Below are 12,872 nucleotides of genomic sequence, written 5' to 3'. Positions count from 1 at the left end.
CATATATATAAAATATTCTCCCCAAAGAATTGGAGTTTGTTTGATTAAAGATTCTCCTTACACTTAAAATCCACAGGCAGAAAGTCACAGAGCTTTTAAATATTTCTCATTTCTTTACCCACCAGAAACTTTAAAAATACAAATGGAGCATGCTATGAAACCTCTGCAGGTGTTGGGGAATAAAGATAAGCATCACTTCAGTAACCAGGCATTTTTGGAACATAACATATATTGAATAAACCCTAGCTTCCATCTTGCGGCATAAAACTATAGGTTCTCAAAAGGAGCCTAACACTAATACTGAATTTCTAAGGTGTTCTCTGACTTGCTAAATATAACTATTTTCTCTATCCATGAGTTTTCAATTTTTCATTCTGTCTCTGCTATAACCTTAAAAGTAAGAGAAAGAAAACTATATTCAGGGAGAAGAAAAATAGAAATTTACATTTATTTATAACCTATCCTCTCTCAAGAAGGATTTCTCTCTTATTATTTATGAAGATATGTACAGATTTTTAGAGTGCAGCTCAATTAACTTTGACAAATGCAAACAAGCATGTAACCCACAAACCTACATAGAACATTTATGTCACACCAGAATTTTTATTCTGAAAAACTACTAAGTCAGTCCCACCATGCCATCTACCCCTCACTCAGACCCGCCAGCCCCATTAGGATAATTAGTTTGCTCCATTGTATTGCTGAGTGGTAGCTCATGTTTCTTCATTCTCCTGCTGGTGTGTATTTGGATTGTTTCCAGTTTGGGGATTTTATGAATGAAATTGCTGTGAGCAGTGTTGACCATGTGGTTCTGTGGACATATCTTTTCATTTCTCTTGGATAAATAATTAGGATTGGGAGAGCTGGCTCAGAGTCAGGATAGGAGTTTAAATTTATAAGACATTTTTGAACAGGTTCTACCATTTTACATTCTCACTAGCACTACAGAAGAGCTACAGTTGCTCCACATCTTCAAAAATACTTGGTATTTTCAGTCTTTTCAATGTTATACCATTTTATATGTTATGTCATTTGCATATTTCTGATAAGTAATGATGGTGAGCATATTTCATGTGCTTATTGGCCATGTAACATCCTTTTGAAATGCCCATTCAGGTTTTTACCTATTTGGGGGTTGTTTTTCTACTATAACTGTACGTTAGTAGTATTTAACATAATCTAGATACAGATTCTTAGTCAGATATAAATAATGCAGATATTTGGTCCTAGTATGTATCTTGCTTATTCATTTTCTAAAAATTTTTAATCTTTATGAAGTCCAATTTTTAATCTTTTGAATTTTAGACAAATCTTAATGAATGTTTAACATCCACTTACAAAGAAGGTGTATCCTACTATGTGAGGATTTAGTGTTTGTGAATATCAATTAAGCCAAGCTGATTGACAGAGATTGCAAGTCTTCTCTAGCCTTTGTTTGTTTACTTAATCTATCAACAATTTTAAAAGGCTTTAAAATCTTTATATTTATAGATTTGTCTAGTTCTCTCTTTAGTTCTGAAAATTATTGATTAATATATATTGAATGGTGTTATTTATTATTCCATTATATAGCCTCTATACCAGCGGTTCTCAACCTGTAGGTCGCGACCCCTTTGGGGGTCTAACGACCCTTTCACAGGGGTCGCCTAAGACCATCGGAAAACACATATATAATTACATATTGTTTTTGTGATTAATCACTATGCTTTAATTATGTTCAATTTGTAACAATGAAAATACACCCTGCATATCAGATATTTACATTATGATTCATAACAGTAGCAAAATTACAGTTATGAAGTAGCAACGAAAATAATTTTATGGTTGGGGGTCACCACAACATGAGGAACTGTATTAAAGGGTTGCGGCATTAGGAAGGTTGAGAACCACTGTTCTATATTCTTGTAATTTTATCTTAGAGTACTTTTTAAAAATATATTTTATTGATTTTTTTACAGAGAGCAGGGAAGAGGGATAGAGAGTCAGAAACATTTATGAGAAGAAACATTGATCAGCTGCCTCCTGCACACCCCCTACTGGGGATGTGCCCACAACCAAGGAACATGCCCTTGATGGGAATCAAACCCGGGACCCTTTAGTCTGCAGGCCAATGCTCTATCCACTGAGCCAAACCAGTTAGGGCAATAATTTTATTGGGGTTATGCTATAAGAACCATCTAATTTATTATATACCTGCATTTATGCTGTTTTCTTCCTTGTGCTATTGTTGTCATAAATTCTGGTACATATTTTATAAATGTACCAAAATAACATTTCATCATTATTTTTCTTTGAACAGTCCATTATCTTTTAAAGATATTTGAAAATTTAAAAAAATATATATTTTATTCTAGTTCACATATTTACCATTTCTGGTTCTTTATTTCTTCACACAGATCTGCGTTTCTACCTGATACCATTTTCCTTCAGCCTTAAGAACTCTCTTTGATATTTTAGTGCAGATCTGCTGAAAACGGATTCTCTCAATTTTGTTAATCTGAAAATTTGGCCTACCTTTTTGAAGGGTATTTTCACTGGATATAGACTTCTAGACTGACAGCATTTCTCCCACCGCCCTCACCCTACAGTTTTAAAGATGCCATTCCATTGCCTTTTGCCTTATAGTTTCTGGTAAGAAGTCAGTGAAAATTCTTACTATTATTGTTTTTAACACCATTTTAACCTTTTATTTTTAGCAATTGCACTATGATATACTGAGATGTGGTTGTGTTTATTCTGCTTGAGATTCTCTGAGTTTTGTGATGTATACTTATTTTTTCACTAAATTTGCATGCTATTCAGACACTAGTTCTTCAAATATTTGTTATGCCCCTGTCATCCCTCCTCTTCTATTGGACTTTGTTTCCAAAAACAAAAGATTTGCAATCCATGGACACAAAATGTTCCCAGTCTTAGAATCATAAATGTTTTGTTCTGGCCAGCATGGGTGGGATTGTTCAGTAAAGGGCTTGAGTTTTTGGAAGATTGTGTTGACAGCCCAGGGGCTGTGTTCTTCATTATGAATGTATGACTATGTTCTGGGATAGTCAGGCTTTCAGAAGTCTTCTATGAGTTTGGATAAGTCTTCTATCATATTTCTGATACTGGTCTCAGAATATAGCAATTAGAAGTGTCAGGTTTTTATTAAGACTCTATAACTTTTAGTCTCTACCTCTCATTTTTGGGGGGAACCTTTCTAGTCTGTCTCCTAACTCTTTCCTTTAGTATGGCTTGCTGGACATCTAGACAAACCCATATTCAGTGGCTATGGGCAAAGCGTCACACATATTGAATACTGAAAGATTTAATGATTTTAAAAAGACTCTTCTTCCCTTTCTCCCCTACATTTCATCACTCCATATGCTAACTTCTGCCCATTTGGAAGTCTTCCAATTCCTGGCTTCCTTTTGAGATAATTTCTCCCATTTTACCCATAAGACAATATTGACAAAGCATAATTTGCTTATCACCATTTCCCCCCTCTCTTTCTACTACTTCAGTATTACAATAGTTCTGTGATTCTCCATTTATCTGGGAGCCAGACTTCTGAAAGCCTGACTATCCTAAAACATAGTCATACATTCATAATGAAGAACACAGTCTCTGGGCTGTCAACAGAACCTTCCAAAAACTCAAGCCCTTTACTGAACCACGTCCAGCACAGCCAGGGGTGACCCTGAGGAGGGGCAGTGAAGGATTAAAGAAGACAGACAAGAGAATACAGTTAGGACCAGGTGGATCACTGTGCCTGGATGAGGAAACAGTGACACAGCCTGTAAGCCCAGTCTTCATTTTATAGTCAGATCACATAAAGCAAGATCACATAAAACAAGAGCAAGATGTTTACAATGTTCTTGCAAATTTCAAATGGCTTCTTTCCTGTTGTTGCCATTCTCTGAACTCTATCAAGCTTTGTTTAGGCAGCACTTGCTACACCCCCTGCAGCCCACATCCCTTAGCTACCTAGGACTGCAGGGTCGGACTATAAGGTCAAGCTTACAACCATAGCCTTTTGGCTATACTTGTGCTGGGAGGGCTTTGCCCTCCAAGCTGGGACTTGTATGTGGCTTTGCCACAAGTCAGTCCAAGGCTTGATCCTGTCCAAATGCTATAGCCGCTCTCCACACTTTACTCCTTGGGATGCCAAATGATTTACATTATTAACCACACTAGAGGCCTGATGCACAAATTCATGCACCAGTAGGGTCCCTTGGCCTGGCCTGCGGGATCGGGCTGAAACTGGCTCTCTGACATCCCTCAAGGGGCCCCAGATTGCGAGAGGGTGCAGGTCAGGCCAAGTGACCCCACCGGTGCACAATTGGGGCCAGGGAGGGACACAGGAGGTTGGCCAGCTGGGAAGGGACCATGGGAGGGCTCCAGGACGTGTCCGGCCCATCTTGCTCAGTCCCGATCAGCTGGACCCCAGCAGTAAGCTAACCTACTGGTCAGAGCTCTGCCCCCTGGTGGTCAATGCACATCATAGGGACTGGTTACCCAGTCGACTGTCTGGTGGTCAGTGCATGTCATAGTAACTGGTCAACTGGTCGACTGTCTGCCTCCTGGTGGTCAGTGCATGTCATAGTGAGCGGTTAAGCGGCCTTAGCCTATCATTAGCATATTATGCTTTGATTGGTTGAACTGCCAACCAGTCAACTGGACAGTTAGCATATTAGGCTTTTATTATATAGGATGATATGCAAAGCTCAAAAAAGTTTAATATAGAGGTTACCTAGCCAGAGAAAATTGGACATAGGCAATTCAAATGGAAGTAAGAGGTAGTTCTATTGAGGCCCACTCATGTCATCTGTGAGAGAAGTGGCATTTGATAGCAAGGCAAGAGACAGAGCAACTACTAAAAGAGAAGAATTATACATGCTCAACAGGGTAGAGCCATTAATGTAGGTCAAACCAAAAAGGTCAGATTAAATTCAGTGGAAACCATTTAGGAAGGCAAGCAAGTGTGTAATACATTTCAGAAAGGTTCCTATCAAATTATTTGTTAGTGTTTATTTGCTATTTAGTTTTAGAACTTAAATGGTAAGTTTGAGTTTTATTAAGAACTCCACAGCACTAGAGGATGATGAAGCATTCCTGTACCACAGAAAATAGAAGTAGCTCCCATACTTTCATCAGTTTTATCAGCAGCATCTTGTTCTGATTATTTTTGTCTTGTTTTTCAAACAAGATACTGAATAACTACCTCGCCTCTCACCCACACAAACTTTAATATATCTAGTTTTTTTCTCTGTTTGTATCTAAAAATGTCTATTTGCAGTAACATCTTGCATGAAACATGTAGTACAAAAATAAAAGTAAATTATATAGTTTCTTTACACACCTGTTTAGGTGATAGAACTAATGATGAGAATAATTTAAAATGGTTCCATGAACTCTGTACATAGATTCAATTTATTTTAGCATATTTTGTTTTAAAGCTCATTTAATTATAAAAATGTTTTAAAATTTTAAATATTAAATAGAAGAAAAATTAAAATAATTCTTTTTTGATTTTTAATATCTTTCTGATTTTTTCTATCTTTGCATATTTGTCATGATTGTAATTATGCTGCATTTATAATCTATTTTGCTTTTCAACTAATATTATATGCTAACTAGAGGCCTGTTGCATGAAGAGATTCGTGCAATAGGCCTTCCCTTCCCTTGGCTGCTGGCACCGGTTTGCCTCTGGCACCCGAGACCCAGGCTTTCGCTCTGGCTGGGCTCTGGCCAGAGCTGGCCCTGGAGCTGTCAAGCTCCGCCGCTTGGAGCCTATGTATGCAAATTAACCACCATCTTTGTTGGGTTAATTTGCATACTCTCCTGATTGGCTGGTTAGCGTAGCGAATGTATGGTCAACTTACATGTTTGTCTATTATTAGGTAAGATAAGTATTGCTGCCATATTTTATAAGATATATATCTTATGGTAAAATAGACAACATGAAATTTAATATCTTAACCACTTTAAAATGTGCAATTTTTCAGATTTATTAAGTGTTCATCTTAAAAGTTTTATAATTGTTCTATTGTCCAATTGTTAGATATTTAGGCCATTTTTTTCCCCAAACTCTACTTAATATGATGATGAGCAAATCTGTATACCTAATTGTAAGGGTCTTAATTTTTTTTCTTAAGATACTTTCCCACAAATGAATCACTAGTTTCAATTGACCATGTCTGCAGCAATTGTACGAGCCTAACAATTTCAGAGCTAACTTTCAAAGACATCTATGGCAGATCATTTTCATAATGCAAATACTTGTTTCTAGTTTATCAGATGTGTTCATTCATATTTTATATTTCAGAATCTCTTAAGTCAAGGCATACATTGCTTAAAAACTAAAGTTCTCCAAAGCACAATCAATGCCATTGACATACAGAATAAATTACTTCTCTACTACTTTCTATGAAAACAAGACAGGATCTACAATGTCTAATGGTTTTATTTTTAAGACAAATCATTGTGATATTTAAATCATAGCAGCATAGCAATTGCGGACATGGTAATGGCTGGCAATGATTAGACTGACAGTTTTGAATTCTTTTGGAAATTTTCAGACTTGTCTTCACCATCAGGTAGACAAACAGATGATCAAAATTCAGTTTAAAAGGTAGAAGTATGTTTTTATCAAAAGAATATATAAATATAAATGTTAAATAAAATAATGCAGGTGCTTAGAAAGAGTAATTAGAAATTTGATGTCAATTGTCAAGATTAAAGTTAAACATCAAATTCTAAATATATACATATGCATATACATATATACAGATATATGTCTAAATAAGTTCTTTTCAGTACATAGCTACTCATGATTGCAATGATAAAATTCCAACCAAGTTGTTTCAATGGCTGGATTGTTTTATCTTCATGCACCAAAAGAGACAGGGAACAATGTGACTATGTTTGCTGGGGAGGGGAGGCAAGACAGCAAATGGGACTACTGGAGGAAAATGTTTCACCAGAATAGTCTAAAAGCTATGGATCATAAAGACAGCTCTTATCACAGATTCTACTGTTGTTTTTTTTATGATTCAGAGGCTTAAAATACCCCATATTAGTCCTTCCTAGTGTGTACTCAACTGGTAATCTGCCCTTTTCATTTTCTTATTATGACTTCTATGACTATTCCAAGGTTGGTCCTCATAAGTGAAAGATTAAAACAAATCCTGTGAGAGGTGCAAAAGCTTTACGAAGGTACTCTAGCAAGTATCTTCATGAAAGCTAAAACTACTTTAAAAGACAAAGCCCCTAATTTCACAATTCGTGATGAAACCTAGACTGTAAAACTTAAAAAATAAAAATTAAAAAAGACATCATGGGGAAGGAATACACTTTCTCAGAAAGAAACCATTGATTTATTTGGTCATCACTGGCTGCCCAATAGAAATACTGGGAAGCTTCTAAAATATTCCAATGCCAAGACCTCAGATCAATTAGATTAGATCTCTAGAGGGAGGGGCCCAGAGAATGGCACTATTTTTCTTCTTAAATATATTGTATTGATTTTTTACAGAGAGGAAGGGAGAGGGAGAGGGAGTTAGAAACATTGATGAGAGAGAAACATCCATCAGCTGCCTCCTGCACACTCCTTACTGGGGATGTGCTCGCAACCCAGGTACATGCCCTTGATCGGAATTGAACCTGGGACCCTTGTGTCTGTAAGCCGACGCTCTATCCACTGAGCCAAACCGGCTAGGGCGAGAATGGCACTTTTGAAACTTGTCCCTACTCTAGGATCTAGCCAGGTTTCACTGCCAGGCTGTAAACAATTCTGCTCCTAATTGATTACATTTTTACAGCACTTTACAATTTCCAGAACACTTTCTCATTCATTATCTCATTTGATCTTCATTAGCAACACAATAATTACAGCTCACAGATTAGAATCCTTATTTTATAAATCAAAAACTGTGAAGTCCTAAGAAATTAAGAGAATTCCCCCAAATAGCACTATGCAGATTTTAAGATCACAAAGAGGGAGCAAAATATAAGCTATAGAAATTTAGAGGTGTTTGATAAAAGAGGCCCCAGATTCTACGAGAGATGCATAGAAAAATAAGACCCAGGCCACCAAAGACAACATTTGCCTGTATTTTTTTGTTTCTATTGTAAATCTTATAAACCCAGAACCTATATGGTCTATTACAGAATACTGATGAGGATGGACAATCTGTAAATTAGAAGAGACAACTATATGCAAAGCACCTGCAAGCTGGAGTCCTTGAGAGCTAGTCCTTGGTTGACCTTTAGCTCCCCTGCTTTCCCCAGTGACTTCCCAGGAACTTTTTATTTTGAATGACTAAATCAAAGTAAAATGTTAAATTACTTAAAAATATAAAATTGTATTTTTCCAGAATTTGAAATGAGATTATGAAATCCTTAGAAACACTAATTTAAAATCTGTTTTCGTTCTACACATCTTTTAACTTGCAGCTTAATCCACTACAGCTTTATCCCACCGTGCCTTCCACCTCCAACCCTCCCTTGGCAAATGCTTTTTGTTATCAATTGCACTAAGAATCCTTCCACTCTAGGAGAGGAAAGGAAGGAGAGAAATTGATTTCAAAATAACAGGATTAGTATTAGGAGAGGAGAAATCTGTGACCACGTCCATATTAATAATTTATGTTCAGACACACTTGCCCAGCTGGAAAATGGGTGACTTCCCAGGAAATAAACGCGAGACTCTAGCATTTAATACTTCCCTCCCTAAGGCATTGCCTTCCTCATGGGGAGGAGAGATTGCATGGGAGCATTTCGCCACTAGATACCCCACTTATGTCACAAGTCACAGTAATGCTGCTTATGTCTCACTGGCAGCATATTAGTGGTCTATTTTCACGGGCCTGGATGAGGGGCATCCTACAATTAAGCCTAGTGGGACCTCCTTATACCCACCCACCCATGTGCCTAAGTAAGATTTAGAACCCCACTGACAATTTCCAAAAGACTAATTTTTATAAATTTGATCTTTACATAGTCCTGATTTAAATTAGTGGCATGGCCCTAACTGGTTTGGCTCAGTGGATAGAGCGTCAGCCTGCAGACTGAAGGGTCCCAGGTTCAATTCTGGTCAAGGGCATGTACCTTGGTTGTGGGCACATCCCCAGTTAGGGGTGTGCAGGAGGCAGCTGATCGATGTTTCTCTCTCATCGATGTTTCTAACTCTCCATCCTTCTCCCTTCCTCTCTGTAAAAAAACCAATAAAATATATATATAAAAATATTAGTGGCATGGTTTGAGGGAATACAATTAGCTACCAGAGGAATTAAAAAAACACACACACCTTAAAATATCGCTGAATGAAGCAAATAACAGTGATACCTTAAATACATAGTCCTCAGGAATCCTCTTCGTTCTCCTCTTTAGTGCTTTTATTCCCCAGATATTTCAGACAACCTCATCAAAATTTTCTCAGCTTTTTCTCCATATCCAGGCCCCATGCAAGTATTTTCTTTGTTTCTACTCTCTTACAATTTCATCATCATATGCTGTACATTGACCTAACATTTATCAATTAAAAACAGTGTCTCTCAAGGAGGAGACAGGGAGCAAAATTTGGGCCACTGTCATAGGATTCTGGAGAGGAGAAAGCTGTGAACCTATTATTGTTCAATCTTGTTGCATAACATAATGTGGGGAGTCCAAACTATAGTTTGAATTAGTGTATATTTTACTTACCTGTTTCTTAATAACCATCTTTTATCTTCTTGGTATAATATCTCAATAAATGTAATTTGAGAAAGTCTTACACATTTTATGGAATATAGTCCTCCCAATTTCTAGAACAGCTGTGAAATCCAAGAATAGCAACCATGATTGTACTCAGCACCAAGGGATAATGTTAGTCAGAGGAAAGACCATAAAAATTTTGTGAAATTGTAAGGACAAAATGAGAACAAAAGAAATAGTCTGAAAACTTAGAACATCAATGCTACAACGAAACTAGTCTTGAAGATGGGAAAATGAGCAATTTGGGCATAAAAATGAAAAGAGATTGAATTTAAATTGATAATTTGACAATGGGCAATTGTATTGGATAGCTTCCTTCGGCCCTCTTCCTTCGGATCCACACCCTACCATTTCCCACCAAACTCTGTTCTCCAAAGGGTTGGTCTATATAGATTTTGTCCACGAGCTCACTTGCATTTTGGTTTCCCTTTGGTTTTTGCCAAAGAGAAGTAGTGGCAAGAAATAGCTGGATGGGAAGAGAGTAAGACTGGCTAAAATTTTTGTTTTTCCAACTCTCTTTTACATGATTTAATTGCTTCCACTACAGAAGGCTATGGGCCTATTAGACCTTCCCAGGCAGTTCCTCTAGCAGGGTGCTGCCTTGCCTGTTCTTGCTGACCCTTTGGTATTGTGTATCCCTTGTTGAATTCTCTGTTTACCCCACAAAACCTTCTATAAATGGTTCCTTTATCAAATTCCCCTCAATTAGTAGTTCAAGTTTGCTGTTTCCTGACACTACCTTAATTCAGATTTCTTAAATTAAAAAAGATTTCTATGTCCTGAAATGACACTGAAAATCATTTCTCAACAAATTTTCTAATCAACTCCCATAATTTTCTCCCATCAATATTCTTTAAGTATGCTACATCCTTGTATATCCAAGCTAAAAGAAAACTATCCCATAAAATAAAAATTATTAACATTTATATTATTCAGTTTTGCATTGCATTATTTTTGAGATGGGGAATACATTTATCTTTAAATATGTCTTGTGTTTTTGCCCCAAAATCAATTTATTTTTGAGGGTTGAGAATGAAATGGGCTCTTTAGAAGACTGCTGCTTTGTAAAAAAAATATATATATACTGAGATGAAAATATAACTGTAATTTAAAAATTGATGCCCTTACCTCCCTGTAAAATATACATGAATGTCCTCATAAATACAAGTTGTTTTATCTTCACACAGAAACAGAATTATTTAAAGAGTATTCAGGAACCTATAATAATCCCAAATTGTCTCCTTCTTGCAAGTGTAAAAATGTTTGAAATGTTTTCATTAGTTATTCCTTGGGTTTGGTTAAGCACTGCTCCCGTCTTCCTATTTGCTCTTTTTCCTCTTTTTTGCAGATACATTTATCTATAAAGCAGGAGTCACACATTAAATCATTAAAAGCTTAGAGTGAATTTTCTATCAGATCTTGTCTTGTTAGCCGAGAGTAAGGCACTTGAGCTGCCTGAGAGAACAGGGGCTCTGCTCTGGAAATGTGAGAGGCTGGATTAGCAAACAGCGAAGAAAAAGGCGGCATGAGGATGCTTCATAACTGGTGTACTTCACGTGACATTTCTGTAGGTGAGCAGCACAAGTTTCTCAGGAAAGCCCTTAAAAAAGAGAAGATGGGGAAGGAAGAACAGAACAAAGAGGATAAGAAAAGGAAGTAGCTCCTTCGAAGCCTTCCATTAATCCAGGTAGTAATCCATGAGTCAGTTAACCCTAAATAAATTATAAAATAACTTCTGACTCCCCTACTCCCTACCAGTGATATAACAAATTGTTCATTAACCTGTTGCTGAAAACTGAACTCACAAAGATGTAGGTGATTGCCATTCTCATAAACTTTTACCAGCACATGGGTAACTGCAAGACCTGAAAAAGTCTTCAAGGACTGAATTTTGAATGGTAGCATATCAGTCCCAATGACAGATGGTTTGAGCTTCAGGAAGCCTTGGTCCCATCACACACAAAGGTGACCAGAAAGCCTGCAAATACGTGTGTCTCCCTTGACCTGGGTATCAGCAATTATCTGCATGGCTTCTCTGCAAAGTTCCTCCCTGGTTGTACACTTCCAACTCTCTAGGTCCCATAGTTTAAAATCAGAGACCACCTACGCTTCAAGAAAGTAAAAATCTAATCAGAGTTAGGAAGCATAGTAGAGATATGCCCAGAATATAACCACATAACAACAAAATCAGCTATAACGAATCCTCGGTGTCAGAGAGAAAGAAGGCACATCCATTAGTTCTCTGAGGTAACCTGATCATTTGTTTGAATATGTTCCAACTTTCTCCTAAATTATACGCCCAGAACCACCCAGACTAGCTGCATCAGACCTTTCCGAGAATGCCTTTATGTCCAGGTATGTTTTATTCTTGAATCAAAATGTTTTCTCTCCCTCTTCAATTTGTTGAATCACTCAGTTTGAAGGATTTGTTCTAACTCAAGCTTCTTTTCAGTCAGTACATTGTGATACTGTCATTCGGAGAGACCTGCTCTTGCTGTCATCAAGAGGAATATTTTATTCTGCCCTAACCTCTTAAGCCCATTCACTATTGTTAGCCTCAGCAATGGCACTGCAATGATTTGAGTCCTTTACTAACACCCTCTAGGACCCTTCATTAATTTGTTCTTTTCTAATTTAGTACCATGTACAAGACAGAAAGCATGCTTTCCGAATCATCAATCAGCTCATCCTTAGAGATTATGATAAAGCAAACGATAAATGTTCACATTTGTCATTTCAAAGACAAGCATAAGGGGCTTCATTTCCAAATTTTTACTGCAAGTTTTAATTCCACATTGTCAATTATTTAAAGTATTCTTTCCCCTCGGCATTGCTGTGCTAAATATACAGGTAGAATACTCTCTTGTTCAAATGCTCTGCAATTTCATGCCTCTTCCAATTTTCCCTTTATGAATCTTCATGTAATTTTCCTGGCTTTCATATCTTAAATTATCTTCGCTGCCTCACAGCTTCAAGTAGAAAAATAAAGACCTCCTTTGGGTTGACATTTAGAGGTTTATTATTCTCTCTTTGATATATGAGCTTAATGCTCATTAACACTAAAATGAACCAGCTGAGAAAAAAAAAAAGCTGCCTTCAAAGATTCTGGGATAAATCATATAACACTCTCTTCCTTCCTG

Source organism: Myotis davidii, unplaced genomic scaffold, assembly GCF_000327345.1.
Source record: "Myotis davidii unplaced genomic scaffold, ASM32734v1 scaffold753, whole genome shotgun sequence".
NCBI classification, from domain to species: Eukaryota; Metazoa; Chordata; class Mammalia; order Chiroptera; family Vespertilionidae; genus Myotis; species Myotis davidii.
The sequence above is the reverse complement of the archived record's forward strand: the minus strand, read 5'-3'. Positions refer to the sequence as shown.